Source organism: Fukomys damarensis, unplaced genomic scaffold (genome assembly GCF_012274545.1).
Source record: "Fukomys damarensis isolate Sample0158 unplaced genomic scaffold, DMR_v1.0_HiC HiC_scaffold_37, whole genome shotgun sequence".
NCBI lineage: Eukaryota > Metazoa > Chordata > Mammalia > Rodentia > Bathyergidae > Fukomys > Fukomys damarensis.
The window spans coordinates 34,721,308-34,737,961 of record NW_022900949.1 but is presented as its reverse complement, the minus strand read 5'-3'; the positions used below and the strand labels follow the sequence as shown (position 1 = coordinate 34,737,961).

At 46.8% G+C, this 16,654-nt stretch overlaps 1 long non-coding RNA gene across 3 annotated transcripts in view; it reads right to left on the bottom strand.

Moving 5' to 3' along the window:
- LOC104857749 overlaps nt 1–16,654 on the bottom strand; it is a 35,899-nt gene that overhangs the window by 6,223 nt on the left and 13,022 nt on the right. For 2 of the 3 annotated variants that reach the window (XR_778947.2, XR_778949.2), the window contains exon 4: nt 5,640–5,831. The exons of the other annotated variant lie outside the window; for it this stretch is intronic. This is a non-coding gene — a long non-coding RNA (uncharacterized LOC104857749). Of the gene's footprint in view, nt 1–5,639; nt 5,832–16,654 lie in introns of those variants that run through there. 3 annotated transcript variants of the gene reach the window in all.

Below are 16,654 nucleotides of genomic sequence, written 5' to 3'. Positions count from 1 at the left end.
AAACATGCTGATGCTGACATCCCTGGGTTTAACCACCTGCGGAGACTGAAGGCTGGGCCCCCACCTCCCTGCTGGACTTTGCTGGTGGTGTTGGAGGACAGCAGTCCACTCTATAGAGGTTAAAATATCCCAGGAAAATGTGAATCTTGAGAATCTACGAAAGAGTGATATTTTTCTCCTTAAATCAACTCTTTTCTTTTGTTTAATAAATACGTTTTAAAGAAAAAATTTTAAGCATGGCCCTGGAAACCAATACCATCGGCATAAATAAAAGAGAGCAGTATAAATAAACACCACCAGAATAAAGGAATAAATTCCAATTCCAGCTAATATCATTCATCATGACCTATATTTTTATTTATGCCTCTTTCTAGTGTGCATATTGTACTTCCATACCTCCCCAAAAAAGGCCAAGAAATAATTCTAGTTCCCAAGGCTCGGAGCCTGGCCCCAACAAGGAGAAGTAGCGGGTATAGAGGATTAGAAACGGCAGCACCAGAAAGGAGCTCTCGCCTCGGCCAAAACAGAGAGACAGGAAGAGCCAGGGAAGAGACAACTCTGGCGCGGCAGCTCAGTGCTAAGTAATGCCTCGGCCAGCGCCACCTAAAGGCCTCCCACACTGCTAGTCCCCCTGCAAGGCTCAAAGCACCCTGGGCCCTTGGGAAGCCATCACTGTGGGAAGCCCTGGAAAAGACTCCGGGGAGTTGGCCCAGGGGAAAGGAGTGTCCGGAGAGACAGGTGCCGGAGAAGCCACGGCAGAGAAAGCAAACTGGGAAAGACGTCACCCTGGGTGAGGAGGGCCCTGCACTGCCAGACAGAGGTGACACAGAGATGTCCTGGGCGCGTCATAGACAAGGAGGACTATTAAAGGGTAGCTGGGAGGACGAGACACAAATCTCAGCGGATTAACAATCCTGGCATCACACCAGGGCTCCCATTGCAACAGCCACTGTTGATCATCGGCTCTGGCAGAAGGATCAGATACAGAGGGCTCCTGGGAAAAAACAAAGGGAAACTCTGTACTGTGTTAGGGTCCTGGACTGCTACGCTAGGGATCTGTGGGGAGGGCAGCCCTTGATCCTGGCATTTAATCACTGTTAGTTTAATTCTTTTTTCTGTAATTCTCCTTTGTACCAACTCCCTCGTCCTCCTCTGGGAAACAGCAAGGTCCTTTAGCCGGAAAGGTTTCCACAATAATCCTTCCTATACAGGAGCCATCTATGTTCCCAAACAAAACAACCCACTTGTCTTCACCTGTAGATGTGGCTCCTTAGGGGAATCACTTAGGACTCGAGGCCCCGCTCAAAGGCAGCTAGCTACCCCTGGAAGCCAGTATTAAGGGAGAAGGCAGAGAAGAAGGAGACTTGACTCTTCACCCTGGCCACTGAACTTTGCCATGTATTTTTCATCCTGTTCATCATTTTGTGATTCTTTCCTTGAACCTCTTCTTCCCTTCTAACATGCAGCCGCCCGGATTGGTAATTACATCCTAAATAACGGGTGGTCGATGCCGAGCAGTACAGGAACACCCACGCCGTTTTCGCGTCATCCCCCTGGTGATACATCTCTCACTCCCGTTCCCTTTTTTTAAGTAACAGTATTACAAATTGCTGACTCCTATTCAATGAAGGGTCCGCAGTACTCCAGCCAGTTCCTTGAGAACTCCTGGACGGACATCACCGAGCCCTGCACCCTCACATCCGCAGCTCCCTTTATTAAGATGATCTCCCCGCAGTCCTCTAGCCCTTCCCAGTCCCCTAAGTACGCACTGTTTCCTTCCAGAGCCCCATTCCTTGGGTCGAGAAGACTTTTTAAAGATCGTCACTGCCCTTAGCCTTTTAGTGTCACCGTGAGTGTGCTTCTCTGCTGTGTGACTAAAGGGCAACACTCCGCTCTAGGCTTTCCTTGCCCTGGGGAAAGTGGGGTTACTCTACTTTGCCTTTGGAAGATGCACCTCATTTCCTGCCTTAGCAATTCTGACCTGACTTCTAGGAATCTCTCCACAGGTGTTTGCCCTTGAAGCTTTGGCTTTCTCTTGACTGTTTCTATTTCCAAAGGTTATGTCAAGCTCTGATAGAGCCATTAGATTTTTTTTTTTTCCCCATCTCCAAAATTTTTTCAGATATTCGTGTGAACCTGTTCCTCTGTTTGGCTCTTGACAGCATCCTGATAATGCACTCTGAGAAATCCAATCTTGGGTTTCAGCAATTAGTTGATAAGGAAATGAAAGGACCGAGCCCAGGAGAGCAGAAATGACGTTAAGAAAACGCAAGTACAACCCCAAGAGGGAACCAAGTGTAAACCCCGGTTGTGAGGCGAAGATGGCGACGGCACAGGCTCATCCGCCACAAAAACAGGCAGCACTTGGGGTGCTGATGACGAGAGGCTAAGCCTGTGGTGAGGAGTCGACAGGACAACCCTGCACGCTTCTGTTTCACTGTGAACCTAAAACTGCTCGGAAAAACAAAGCCCATCACGGGGGAAGAGGGGAGGGGAGGGGAGAAAAGACAAAGTTTCTGTGATTGCTAGGATTTTTTTTTTTTAATGCTGAAAAATAAATTTTTCTCCCTTTATATCTTCAATAATTCCTTTTTCTGAAATATGTCAGAGAAAGTTAGACATTATCGTCATCCCTCCAATCCAGAAAACATGTTTGCCATAATTCATTTCTCCTATAACAGGCACCGTTCTAAACAGAAGCATGCAGTACATGTACGGCAAATATGTACTAATAAAAAAATACAGTACAAAAGCTGCTATTAGTACTTCTGCATGACAATAACTGTTTCATCTTCCAAACTTAAAATAATGATGGAAATGCAGTTCTGACCTGAAAAGAAATGCCATTCAAAAATGAAAAATATATAGATAAACTTGCTGCCAACACTGCAGTCCAAACCACCCAGGGACTGCAGTGACCCAGCTGTGGACCACAGGTCCTGCTCCACTCCTCAGCAGTGACAGCCTTTAAAACATGATCTATGAGGGCCTGGGATTTAGCTCAGTGGCACCATGCCTTCCTTGCAAGCTTAAGGTCCTGAGTTCGAACCCTGGTACCAAAAAAAAAAAAAAAGGAAGAGAAAAGAAAATAGAAGGGAAAAATGGAAACAATGTTTGCCGGGTGTGGTGGAGCACGCCTGTAATCCCAGCACTTGGGAAGCTGAGGCAGGAGGATCGCTGTGAGTTTGAGACCAGCCTGGGCTACATAGTGAGTTCCAGGCCAGCCTCAACCACATAGTGAGACCCTCACATTGCTTCAGGCACACAGATCCCACACCATGGTGAGAACAGGCTGGGTGGGGCAAGAGTCCTTCTCAGAAGTGTCCTGCAAATGGGAGCCCTTAACTACATAATAGCAATGCAGTCTGGAATTTTCTATCATGAAACAGTATCCTGGGTCATTCACTGCAAGCTCACCGGGAAGATTAAAAATTTGCAGTTTAGAATTTGCAGAGAAAATGTTTACTTCTCCGGTTGCTCCTTACAGAGGTCAGAAGGGACAGCGCTGACCAGGGTTCAGTCATCAAGGGTTGAAGGTGAAATCTAGGAATGCGTGGCAAGTGTCCCAAAGCCTTGGAAAGAAGAGGCCCAGCTTCTCTGTGCCCACAGTGACATCTTCCAGGGAGGGAGAAGCCCAAATGACAATCACAGTGTGACCCTCACTTGAGGTTAGATCTAGTCTAGCGTAAAACCGCAGAGGAGAAAGCTTTGTCTGTGATATCCAGAGACTGTTTTCATAAGCATCTTGTGTGTGTGTGTGTGTGTGTGTGTGTGTGTGTGTGTGTGTGTGGTTCAACTATTAAAAGACTTTTCTCCAAAGGAGAAAACTCCTATTTTGTTTCTGTTATGGTTTGTGTCTAGATGCCTCCCCCAAAGCCTCAGGCAGCATAGGCGGGGCTTTCTCAGAGGTGGCCGGGTCTAGAGTGTGTGAGGCTGGGATTGATTCGTGGTGCCGTGCTGGGATCAAGGGCCCTAGGGCTAAGGGTGTGAGTGCTGCCTGCCCTCTGGATAAGAATAAGGGACAAAAAGAAACTTGTCTCTTGTCACTTGCAGACTTTGCTGGTTCCTGTTCGCCACAAACTGTTTCTCTCTGTGATGTCACCCTGCCTTGGAGCCAGCCAATGTGAACTGAACTCTCCGTGAACTGGGGGCCAACGAAACCTTCCCTCCTTCAACTTTGAGTGTCAGGTATTTTGTCTTAGCTACAAGAAAAGGAAGACAGTTTCCCACTGTTTCATCCCCATTAAAAACAAAACTATGAGGGCCAGGGATTTAGCTCAGTGGTTCTGTCTCCTGCCTCGCAAGCAGAGGGACCCGAGTTCAATCTCCAGTACCAAGAAACAAAAAAATAAAGCTACGACCTATTTAGCACGTGTTCTCTCATGAACTCCATGATTCATTTCTAAAATGATCAACAAATGTTGGATGCAAATTTACAATGTTTGTGGTGTGCAGGGGACAGGAGGTGTTTGAAAGGGTGGTTCCCTAACCACCAGAGACCCCAGGTGGCTGTATCAGTCACACAGACCTCAAGCATGACCTTCTTCCTGTGCTCTTGTCGAAAAGAGCTTGCTTTTGATCCAGGCACCAGCAGGAGCCAAAGAGTCTAAAGAGAAATCACTTGAGCACTTCTTTGACCATGGCCACAAGACGTGATACTTTCCCAACTCTGTCAAGGAATAAATACCTTCATTAAGTCCATCATTATTAAATGGGCTTGTCCGTGTGTGAGAATTTGAGTGTTATTTCTTTTTTCTTTTTTCTCTTTTTGACACAGGGTCTCACTATGTAGTTGAGACTGACCTGGAACTCACTGTGTAGCCCAGGCTGGTCTCGAATTCACAGCGATCCTCCTGCCTCAGCCTCCCGAATGCTAGGGTTACAGGCCTGCACCACCTCGCCCGGCTTTATTTGTTGCTTAATGAGGTGTTACTGAGTGTGAGTTTTGTAAGTTGTTAAAGGACAGAGGCTGCACGTTCCAGTGAAATTCCAGTGTTTTAGTTAAATTGCCTTTTCTCTCCCAAGTATACCTGCAGTCCAATGTGCTACATCTAAAATCCAAACAACTCGAATTCTGTAACCGAAATGAATCACGGGATCAAGACATAGCAGATGTGCAGTTTGTGCTTTGGGTCATTTACCTGCCACCCTTTCCACACCCAGACAGAAACAAGCGGATCAGAAAGGAGGACTTTCGAGCTCCAGGGTCTTCCCATCCCCTGCGTCAGCCTCCATGGTGGAAAGGAGAATGTGCCCGGCATGCACTCCCCTCCGACCACTGTGCCTTCCTGCGCTGCGGAGCTGCACAGATTCAAAACCACAGCTCTCTGACGCTCTGGAAGACGTAGCTGGGCAACATTCGAACCCAAGCCTGTGGTAAGTGGCTGTGGAGATGCTCATTTTGCCTGTGTAGATCCACCAAGCAGATCAGACCCCACATCAGAGCTAGGAAGATCAGAGGCAGCTTTGGTTTTGCTGGTCCCCCCCAGGCCCGCCCCCCACCTTCCGCACCCTCTCCCCGGGTTAAGTCTTGGGCAGAAAGAACTGAACTGGCTTCTTTGATGTGCAGCAGGACAATGACTGATCCACTCCTCCCAAGTTACCTGCCGACCCCCCCGCCCTCAGCTTTTTCCATCTGTATGTACGTTTTTCTCTGTCCGAGTCTTAGCTAAATAAGACTTTGTGTGGATTTTAAGGTTTTTTATTTTATGCTACTTTAATGACTCCTTAAAAAGAACATAAAATGCCTTTTATGTCTCCTTGTCCTCTCTCCTCCTCCGTTTTCCGTCTGCTTCCATTTCCTGGGTCATGGTTAGCTCCTTGAGGTAGACCTGTTAATGCAAGGGCAATAAAAGCAAGACGTGCCTTGAAAATATCGGAGGGCTGGGGAGGGCAGGATGCAAGCAGGAAATTCCACTCTAGCTGTAGTACAAAGTGTTGTGTTTAGGAAAAAAAAAAAAAAAAAAGCTTTGCCCTGCAAAATCTAGGATTCCATTCTTACTCCAGGACAGCATGCTAGAGATAATGTAGTCAGCCTTCCAGAGCTCACTGAGAGAATGCGATCCTTAGCTCTTCTTTGCATTTTTAAGCCAGCTGCCATCTTTCAGCACACAGAGCAAAGTCACAACAATCATAGCTATTTGTTGAGAGTTAGTGCTCTTCAACACTATATGCTAGATCAATGGTTATTTCTAAACATCACACATACTTGAGACCTCGTATCCTTTCTACAGATTAAAAAAAAAAAAAAAAACTCAGGCATTAAGAAAATTGCTCAAGGCCAGTCGTGGTGGTGCACTCCTGTAATCCCAGCACTCGGGAGGCTGAGGCAGGAGGATCGCTGTGAGTTCGAGACCAGCCTGGACTACATAGTGAGTTCCAGGGCAGTCTGAACTACAGAGTGAGACCCTGTCTCAAAAACAAAAACAAAAAAAGGGGAGGGGATTTAGCTCAGTGGCTCCACCACTTGCTTCGCAAGCACAAGGACCCGAATTTGATCCACGGCACCAAAAAGAAAAAAGGAAAATTATTCAGTGTTTTTAGCTCTAACTCTAGAAAGAGCATTTTTACCAGTACAGCCACTCAGTTCCTCATTGGATAAGTTTTTGAGCCCCTCAAAAATGACACCTGCTGTGGTTGGGAGCAGGAAAGCTGGCCGTGTTGGCACAGAGCCCCAGCCACTTGCTTATCACAATGGAAGACGCCTGTCATTGTTGGGAGCCCTTGTGACCAGCTCAGAAGGCATCAGATGCTGTCTTTTTGTTTGTTTGTTTGTTTGTTCATTTTGTTTTTCTTGGTTTTTGTTTTGGTACCGGGGATCGAACTCAGGTCCCTGTGCTTGCGAGGCAGGTGGTGGCACCACTGAGCTACATCCCCAGCCCTGATGCTGTTTTTTTCACCAACACCTCGCCTCAGGTCTGGCTTTGCCCGTTTGCTTTTCACGGCTGAGTTTGCAATGCCCATGCGGCTGCTTATTAGGTGTGTGATCTTGGGCAAGCATTAAAACCCTGTGCCTCGGTTTCCTCAGCTTTTGAGTGAACATAATAAAGTGACCTTCCTCGTAAAGCTTGTCATAAGGATTGAATAGTGTGAGGACTAAGTAAAGCACTTGGGAGAATGCTGGAAGTGTTTCACTGCTTTACAAGTACTTCTGAAATAAATTAAATCATTAAGTAGCCGGGCATGGTGGCGCACGCCTGTAATCCCAGCACTCAGGAGGCTGAGGCAGGAGGATCGCTGTGAGTTCGAGATCAACCTGGGCTACACAGTGAGTTCCAGGTCAGTCTCAACTACATAGTGAGACCCTGTCTCAAAAAACCAAAAAAAAAAAAAAAAAAGAATTAAATCATTAAAACAAAAATTTCATATGGACTGAAAAAGTAAGGTGCTTAATAGTTCTGTGAATAAGCTTTTCAAAAAGATATTATCTTTTTTGAAAAGAAGTATTCATCGTGTTTGTTGTGATCTTTGCTGCCATTGTTACTCTAGCGGCACTTGTTAGAAGCATGCAAAGTGCTCACTATGTTCTAGAAATGAAATCTCTCGGTGTCCTCTTCCCAGAAAATCCTGTAGCTCATTGACTTTATTCTGGCTTGGCTTGGCTTTAACCCAGCCGGTTCCTGAGTCCCAAATCTGTGGACTCTAGTGTTTACTCTAAGAGTCCGCACCGATTTCTGTCTCCACAGATCAGAAGTGCTTTGGTACATCCCATTGGTCTCTTGAAAAATAAGCCCACCAGTCATGGCATAAGCCTATAACCCCAGCACTCAGGAGCCTAAGGCAGGAGGATCGCCATGAGTTCAAGGCCAGCCTTAACTACACAGTATGAGTCTGTCTTTTTCAAAGGAGGGGGCGCTCTTTTCTAGGACTTGCTATGTCCTAGAATCCCAGTCTCAGGACTGCAAGGTTTATTTCCTCTGCTGCTGGGCACTGCCCTCTGACAGCCCTCGGCCCACAGCCCTGCAAACTCCACTCACATGCAGCAACTTGCCAATGAAGCGGAAGTATAAAAATCCAACTGGGGACATCTCTGTAGGGCTGTCACAGGGTCAGCCACATCCTGCTAAACCTCTCCTCCTGCCCGGGTCCTCCCTAGCAGATGTCCGCCCAGAAGCTCACTCTGACTCCCTGCCTGCTGCTGCATCTCACAAAGCACCGGTGTTGGAAACTCGAATCCTGATGCAACTGTGCCGAAAGGGGGATCTTTAACTGGGAAAGAATTACCACCACTGTCTTAGGATGGATCAGCTATACTGAGGGTGGTCCTTATAAAATACTAGTTCAGCCCCTAGCAGCAAGAAGGCTCCACTAGACGTGGCCCTCCTCACCTCCTAGAACCTTCTTTACAAATGGCCCGCTCTCTGCTCCTCCCTTACAGCAGCTCTGTGCTCCCCCATCTTGCAGTGTGGTCTGCAGTGCACCTGCTCGTGTGGTAGCTCTGCCAGCCAGGCCCGCCTTCCTAGTCCTTGCCTTACAACTTGCTTGATGCAGCTAACGGCAGATGTTCAAATAACGCTCCCTACAGCTCTGGCCTTGGCTTTCCTTGAAATAAAAAGAACTGTCTTAGCATCAGCACTCACGCCTGTGGGGGTGAATCCAGCACATCCACTGTCCGGGTTTGCACAGTTTCCAGCTTCCCAGGAAGGCAGACGTGACAGATTCGCTCTGCTGCCCAGGCAGGCCCTTCACACGCGTCCATCTCATCCTTGAGCAAAGCCTTAGTTGCGTCTGCTTTGTGCTTTTCTTACAGCCAGAGCCCCGAGGAGGATGACTCCCCCACTGGGGTGACTTTCCTGAGTGCAGGAAGGTCAGCCAGCAGAGCTGCCACAGGGGAGGAGAGCAGTCGGCAGGGGTGCCCAGGGTGGCTGGATGTTTCGGGGGTCCAACTGCCAGTCACACTTTGGCGCTGACAGCTCCCTGTGGGTCTGTCTCATCCTTAGAAGAGTGTGCAGCCCTCTACTCCCCCCACCCGCCTTGTTCACAGCCTATGAGAGACACAGTGCCCCGGAATGTGCGTGTGCACACGAGTGTGTGTGTGTGTGTGTGTGTGCATGTTAGTACTAATGGAGGAGAAGATAAATTATGTCCCCAGTGAAGCCCAGGCCCTCTCCCAGAAAGAAAACTTACTACATCTTTAAAAATTTTGCCTTTGCTAACATAGGTCAAATCTGAATCCTAAGAGAGTTATGAAGTGGCTGTGTTACGCTACCATCTTTGTGCATCAGCTAAAACATGGTTCTCCTAATTATAGTACATAGTCATTAAACAACGGTTTCCGTTCAGCGGGGAAAGACTGCACAAAGTGACTGGAGGGAGAACTCAGTGCTGCTCCAGCGTAGCAAGGGAGTGGAATAGCTGCTGGGTTACAGCTACGAGGTGTCAGGTGCCACGTAGCAGGTTTTATGCCAAATTGCTTATATGATCTCATTTAATCCCGGGAAACTACAGTGGGAGAATTAAGCCCTTGTGTTATCTCATTCGGTCCTGATAATTACACTGTAGTGGAGGAATTAAACCCGGGTTTACAAATAAGAAAATAGAGGTCTATAGGGATTAAGTTCCAGCACTGCAAAGGAGTGGGAAAAGGATTCCAAGGCAGGGCCATCTGGGTCCTGCCTTTTTCTCTACTTGTGGGCCACTGCTCTTTCACACCTTTGGGACACAGATGAAGGTGGAGGCCCTCCTCGCTCACCGCCTACTCCAAACGTCTGGCAGCTGCACCGCTCTCCAAGTGGCCAGAGTGCTTCCCCTGCTGCGGTCCCATCTTGGCACCGAGGATCAATATCTCTGAGGTGCCTGCTCTTTCTATGCTCAAAGCTTTCGGTTAAGCCCAAGATTTAGCGTGAAAGCAGGAACTCTTTCTGATTGAGGGGTATCCTCTCATAGTTTTAGCTTCTTAGGTATTAAAATTTTTTAAAATCACTGAGCTCTAGCCACACACCATGTAAGGGGGTTTTGGCCAACAGGTGACAACATATGACAGTGGTCCCAGAGATTATATCACCCAGTGGGGTGCACCATTACCCCAGCATTCTGGGAAGCTGAGGCACTTGTGAATGCAAGTTCAAACCCAACCTGGGCAACTGAGTAGTTTAGCAAGACCCTGTATCAAAATAAAAAAGTATAGGGCTGGGGATTTAGCTCAGTGGTGCTGTCACTTTCCTCGAAAGCAAAAGGTCCTGAGTTCGATTCCTGGTACCAAAAAAAAAAAAAAACCTACAAAAATATAAAAAGGAAAAGTCTGGGTATGTAGCTCAGTGTGAAGGCCCTGGAGTCAATCCCCAGAATCTCTCTCTCACACATACACACACACACGCACGTACACACACACACACAATTATATCACCTAGTGACATCTTAGCCATCTTAATCTGTGTAAATACACTCTACCACAATGACAGCAAACCTTGCAGAGACAAAATGCAATCCCAAACCCACTTCTTTACCAAAGTGCCAACACTGCAATTAAAAGTGAATCCTGAGGTTTTAGTTTAGAAAAAACAATTCATACATTAACATCTTTTGTCTTAAAAGAAAAATAAGCACCATGCCTGGCGTAGTGTCGCCACCACTGATCTCTCTTGTTCCCACAATGGGGAAATCGCCTGACAACATGATTCTCAGCCTTCCTCCTGTTAAGCAATGCATGGCTGTGTCTACCCAGTGTTCAGAGTTTCAGCTGACATCTTTCTTAGAACAGGAACACACCCAAACACAACTCACCTCTGTTCTGAAGGACCAGAGATGCGAGATTCAACAGCTATTCCAGGAAGAAAGCCCAGGGGTGAAAAAATTATTTTGTACTCTGTTCTTCAAGGTCCTTGCACAGAGTGAGCGTGCCAAAGTCAGTTGTTCAAATCGGGAGTGGCAGTGCACACCTGTAATTCCAGCATTCACAGGAGCCAAGGCAAGACCATCGCAGGTTTGAGTCTAGCCTGGCAATTTAGCAACAGCCTATCTTAAAATTCTAAAAAATTTAAAAGGGGCTGCGAATGTAATTCATTGCAAAGGCCCTAGGTTCAATCCCCAGCACAAAAAAACAAAAAATCAGTTGTCAAGCTGAATTTTAGCTCTAACTCATATTGAAGAAGAAAAAAAAATTCCAAAGAAAACCCTGCTTCCAAAGTAACCAACTTGTCCTGGTTTCCTAGACCCAGGACCTTTTTCAGTGTGGACACTGGAAGTCTTTTGCCCTCATTTTTGGGCAAACGGGGAAGTTGGTCCTCTCTGGCGTATATGTGCCTACTTATAAGTTACCCACCTGTCTCCTACTCCAGGAAAAAAATAAAACTGTCATATACGTGCGAGCTTGTTTGGTCTTTTCCAAAAAATGTAACAGAGGCTCTACATGACAGATTTAAAGATACTATCAGCTTCAAGGTAAGCTTAAAAAGACAAGATCTGCTGGGGATTTAGCTCAGTGGTGCTGCCGCCTGCCTCAGAAGCACAAGGTCCTGAGTTCAATCCCCCATACAAATAAATAAATAAATAAATAAATAAATAAATAAATAAATAAATAAATAAATAAATAAATAAAACAATGTTCAAAAGACAAGATTTTAACCTTAAAATATTTTTCTTTTCTTTTTTTTTTTTTTAAGAGAACTTTACAGCTGTGTCACAACTATTGCAAGATACAAGGGGAAGGGTCAAAGGATGAGGAGAAGAAGCCAGACCCTCTGTCGTCTTTTGGGACAACAATGAGGCAGGACCCTAACCTTACCTGTGTGATTTTATTGGCATATTATGCACGTGGGGTTTTTTTTTAATCAATTTTTCTTAAGAGCCAAAGGGTTAAGGAGCGGTCACAGGCACAACTGGAGAGCGTAAAAGCCAGATATTATTTTTGAGAGACTGTAATAGCCTGGTGATCAGTTCAAGAAATCCCAGTCATTCGAGATGATGTCTTACATGCACTAGCTTCTCTGTAAAATGAATTTACCTTTTCATTATTATTTACGGAGTGAGCCAGTATTTCATTTGTATGGATTTTATCCAGCAACTGGGGGGGAAAAAACATAGAAAATCTAATAAAACGATGAAGCTGCTCTACAATATTTGGAGTCTGTATCTAGCCTTGGGAGGTCACATTGCTGCCTTTTTTATGATGTTCATTTTAGAAAATGAAAACAAAGAAATGTATACATATGGAGATACACATCTTCCGCCTACCCTTGACAGCTATGTGAACTGACAGGTGTGGAGGTAGTCTTGCCGGGAGTGACAGCAACAGAGGAATGACAAAAATACAATCACAGCCTCCCAGCCCATCCACCCCCGTATTTGTGGCTGGTGACAGAGCTGAATCCTGTGTGCCTGGCACAAGTTTCCCAGTTCTGCCACCTCAGGGTAGGCAGTGGGAAAGACACCCCCCCCAGTTAGATCCCATGTTGTTACCGTGCCATGGGAGAGCTGACCCCTAGAAAGTGAGTTTCTTAGCGAGTCCCCCCGCCGCAAAAGGAAAGTCACTGAAGCCCAGGCCCTTTCTCTCCCCTCCTCCCTGCCAATTCCTGGTTGCGGGGAGTTCGACAAGTTGGGCAGCTCGTGCACGGAGCCCTCACTTTGGGTTACCGTCTGGGTCAGAGTTCACTTGCAAACTTGTGCAAATTGAAATCTTTTGTGCAAAAGTTTTCCAATCTGAGCCCCCAAGCCAGGCATGGTGGGGCACGCCTGTAATCCCAGCACTCAGGAGGCTGAGGCAGGAGGATCCCTGTGAATTCGAGACCAGACTGGGCTACATAGTGAGTTCCAGGTCAATCTCAATGACATAGTGAGACCCTGTCTCAAAAGCCACAAAACAAAACAAAACAATCTGAGCCCCTAAGAGCTGCAAAGAGGTTCCCCATAAGTACTAAAAATATAATTATCAGAAAGGGTCCCCGAACTTTAAACACAGAAGCAGAACCCTCGTGCTCAGAAAGGTGCCGTCTAGGGAACAAAGTGCAGGTGGAAAACAGAGCTGGTCTGTGCCCCAGCGCAAATCCTGCCTGGGTTTTGTCTTCTCTGAGCCTTCGCCTCTACTTCAGCTAAATGAGGACAGAGGAAGAGAAGAAGCTCATCAGAAGTTTAAACCCTGGGTTTCGGAGAAAATGCTGGGGACCTACCCAGCCTCCTGCCATTGCCTCAGAACTGTGACCCTAGCTTACCCGAGTGCCAGCGATCTCTCAAGTAAGTCTCCAGTCCACCCAGAGCCCTAAGTATGAACTCCAACTCTGACCACAGCCTCCCATCCTGTCCTTCATTCGGATCGCCGGTATCAACCACACTGTTGTGCTTCCCTGGCTCCCCAGCGGCCGCGAGAGTGTGGGAGAGTTCAACACCACTCACAGCACCCCGGACCTGGAGCAGAATTCCCTCTAGTTTTCCGGGCAGATCAAGAGCCAGAGTCAGGTCCATCAGGGGAGGCCCAGGCCTGTTGTTCAGCTCTGATGTCAAGCCAGCCACACATCCCTGGACCGAGAGGGCAGATTTTTCCAGACCAGCTCCTGAAAAATCTCCAGGACCAGTTGACCTGTTGCTGACGCTCCCTCGTTTGAGAACTTGAGCTAAATCCTAAATCTCTGCTTGGGCTGAACACCACAAGTCCAGCTAAAATCAACAGTAAACCCCAAGGTGGCTCTGAGCTATAGTGATGTCTCCAACAACCCAGCACCCGGCACTGTAACCTAAAGGTAACTTCCAGAAACTCGAAACTAAAGAGCTATTTGAAGCAATAGCTCTGCGGTCGGCTCAGTGGGTATAAGTAGGATGGCTGTTTCTGTGACTTGGATGAGCCGGCTTTAACGCACGACTCAGTGATATCCCCGAAACGTTCCCTCAGACACCTCCGACACCCTCAGTGCCAATGTCCAGAAATCAGTGGCCGTTTCCTTGTCTAAATCCTACGGTCCCCACTGGTCATTCGTCCCACCGTGACCGTGAGCACTGCTGTTCCTCACCCTGCTCTGACCGGAAGCTGGGAAACGCTGGAGGAACAAAAGTGCATCCCCCACTGGAGCTCCAGTGCTGGGGCAGGTGCAGGGCTGGGGGGATGCAGGGTCAACCGAGCAGGCCTACATATGCTAATGCTGACCTTCTCTGAAGCAACGTGCTCTCTTTGGCTTCCGCACACGACTGATCACCGGGGAGTTGTCTAGCTACACAAATTTTTCACATTTGTCAGCTAAATCAGCGCTCCAAATGCACAATGCAGCACTTAGAAACATTATGTGAATTTATTAAATTCTCTGGAGGACTTTAGGTCCATAAAGCAGTAAATTGATTACAGGGAACTGAGGCCATAATATTTTCATCAGCAGCAGAAGCGGCCGTGCTCCCATATTGTCTGCAGCTCGTGCAGAGCCCCTAGGCTGCTTCTCTGGGGATCCCTGGCACGCGAGGAGGCGGCTCAGGGAGGCACGGACGCAGTGTGTCGGCCCATCAGCCTTACGCCAGCCACGCATAGGGAGCACTCGAGAAGAGGAATGGTCTCTTCCCACCCGATGTGCCCACGCACGCCTTCGGCATCGCCCTGAGGTCGCAGATGCCCCTTGGCTTTGTCGTGCATGGTCTATCGATGTTGCTCACAAGGGAAGGGCACTTGGAGCAGGCAGGAGGGGATGGAGGGTTGGCATTGATGTTAATTTTGCTATTAAATGTCCTGTATGGGGTTTGATGACCTGTAAGTGACTCCCAATGCCTCCTCCGAAGAAGGAAGGGACAATCCGAACATTGTCCCGTATGCCTGACGTGCTAGGGATGATCACGGAGGCTTTTCCCTATGTCCTTCTATTTCGAGCTTTGGAACAAGCAACCTCATGAGCTCGGAATTATAATTCCCATTTTTCAGTGAGAAAACCGAATCTTGACCTAGTGAAGTAATTTCCCCTAAATTGCAAAGCTGACAGATGGCTAAATTGGGTCCAGCCTAGGGCTGCGTGTTTCCAGAAATACTTTGTTCATGACCCTACTTCGAACTGGTTGGTGCTCATTTCTCCTAAAACATTTGACTTTGCCAAGAGGTAATTGGACATCTTTCTGCTGCTACGTGGGGACACTTTCACCTCCGGGGTGTTTCTGGGTAAACCAGGCCAAACCTGCTAGTGTCTTGTCACTGGGGGTGGTGTTGAGAACCTTCTCACTAACCCTGAGCCTCAGTCAGGCATCCTGGAAAAGGGTCTGATTATAACAGCCAGGTGTGATGAATGTTGGTGTTTAGTCCATGACTGGATTTTTATAAACATCTAAAATGATGGTAGTTCTTCCCTCCGTGTTGAAAGGGAGGGGTGCAAGTGGTTTAACTGGAGCATCTGAAACTCTTCTTCCTCCTCCTCCTCCTCACCTCCGGGGTGCGTTAGAGAAGAAGGGTCTCGCTATACAGAGGACCCCATTCCTGGAGTGTGATTCCTCTCCTTGCACCAAGGCCCTTGGACTGAGGTCCCCGGCTGTGACGGAGAAGCAGGGTCTTCTTACAACCTCAAAAGCACGGGCTAAGTGTTAACCTAGAAGGAAGGGTTCTCCTTCCCTAATCTGTGGGTTCCTCGTGCTTGGCAGACTGCCTGGTATATGTAGACCCCCCAAGGAGTGTTTATTAGGTTCACCTGAAATATTAAGACATCTCGGCCATGTGTCAGGTTATAAATATCAGAGTATGGAGAACTGCTTTGGGAGCTGTTTCTAAATACAGTCTCGGGCCGGGGATTTAGCTCAGTGGTTCTGGAGACTGCCTCTCAAGTGCAAGGACCTGAGTTTGATCCCTAGTACCAAAACATACATACATACATACATACATAAGTCTCATCCAGCACTTGTCAGTCTATGGTAAATCCAACTTGACAGCAAAAAATGCCCCCTTCTGTGCCCATCCTGAAAGGTCTTTCAGGACTGGCCACACCAGGACACACAGTCAACTCAGACTTAGCCGTTCAGTGTGTTTCTTCCTTGTACTCTTGGTGGCAGTTAGAGACTGCATTATTGCCCTCTGATTTTTTTTTTTTTTGGCTTATGGAAGGATTGACTGATTTTTTTTCCTCCCTTTTTTTTTCCTGACTCTACAATCATTAATTGTTCCAAAATTAATCTAATTCATTTTGAGAATAACGCTGTGAACTCCTACCTGAAAAGTTTAAAGATGAAAAGCCTCTAATGACCCATGAATGAGCACCACCTACTGGCGTAATTGTCACATTACACCACTATATCCTGGGCCCCTCCTGTTGAGAAATTTTCACAAGTAACTTCACAGACTAACTTAGAAAGACTTCAAACATAGCTTTTTTTTTTTTTTTTTTTTTTTTTGCAGTGCTGGGGATCAAACCCAGATTCTTATGCATGCTAAATAAGTTCTCTGTCCTTATAACAAATTTCTTGTTCTAGTTTACCTTCAGGAAAACTAGTCTCTACTCACAATGTCTGTTTTTAAAAACGTGGCCTCCACCTTTTCAGAAAGGTGTAAAAGGCAATTATTTCCTTCAAGCCTGAGACCAGCATCGGGCAGGCTCAAACCAAGCAGTCCATGTCTTTGGGTTAAACAGATTGAAAAATATCATTCCATGTGTAGTAAATAAATTTCCTTGCAAAAACACCAAGGTTATCTTTAATAAAATATTCATAGTTAGATTTTTCTCCACTGTGAACTTTTCTCTTTTTTTTTTTTTTTTTTTTTTTTTTTTTTTTT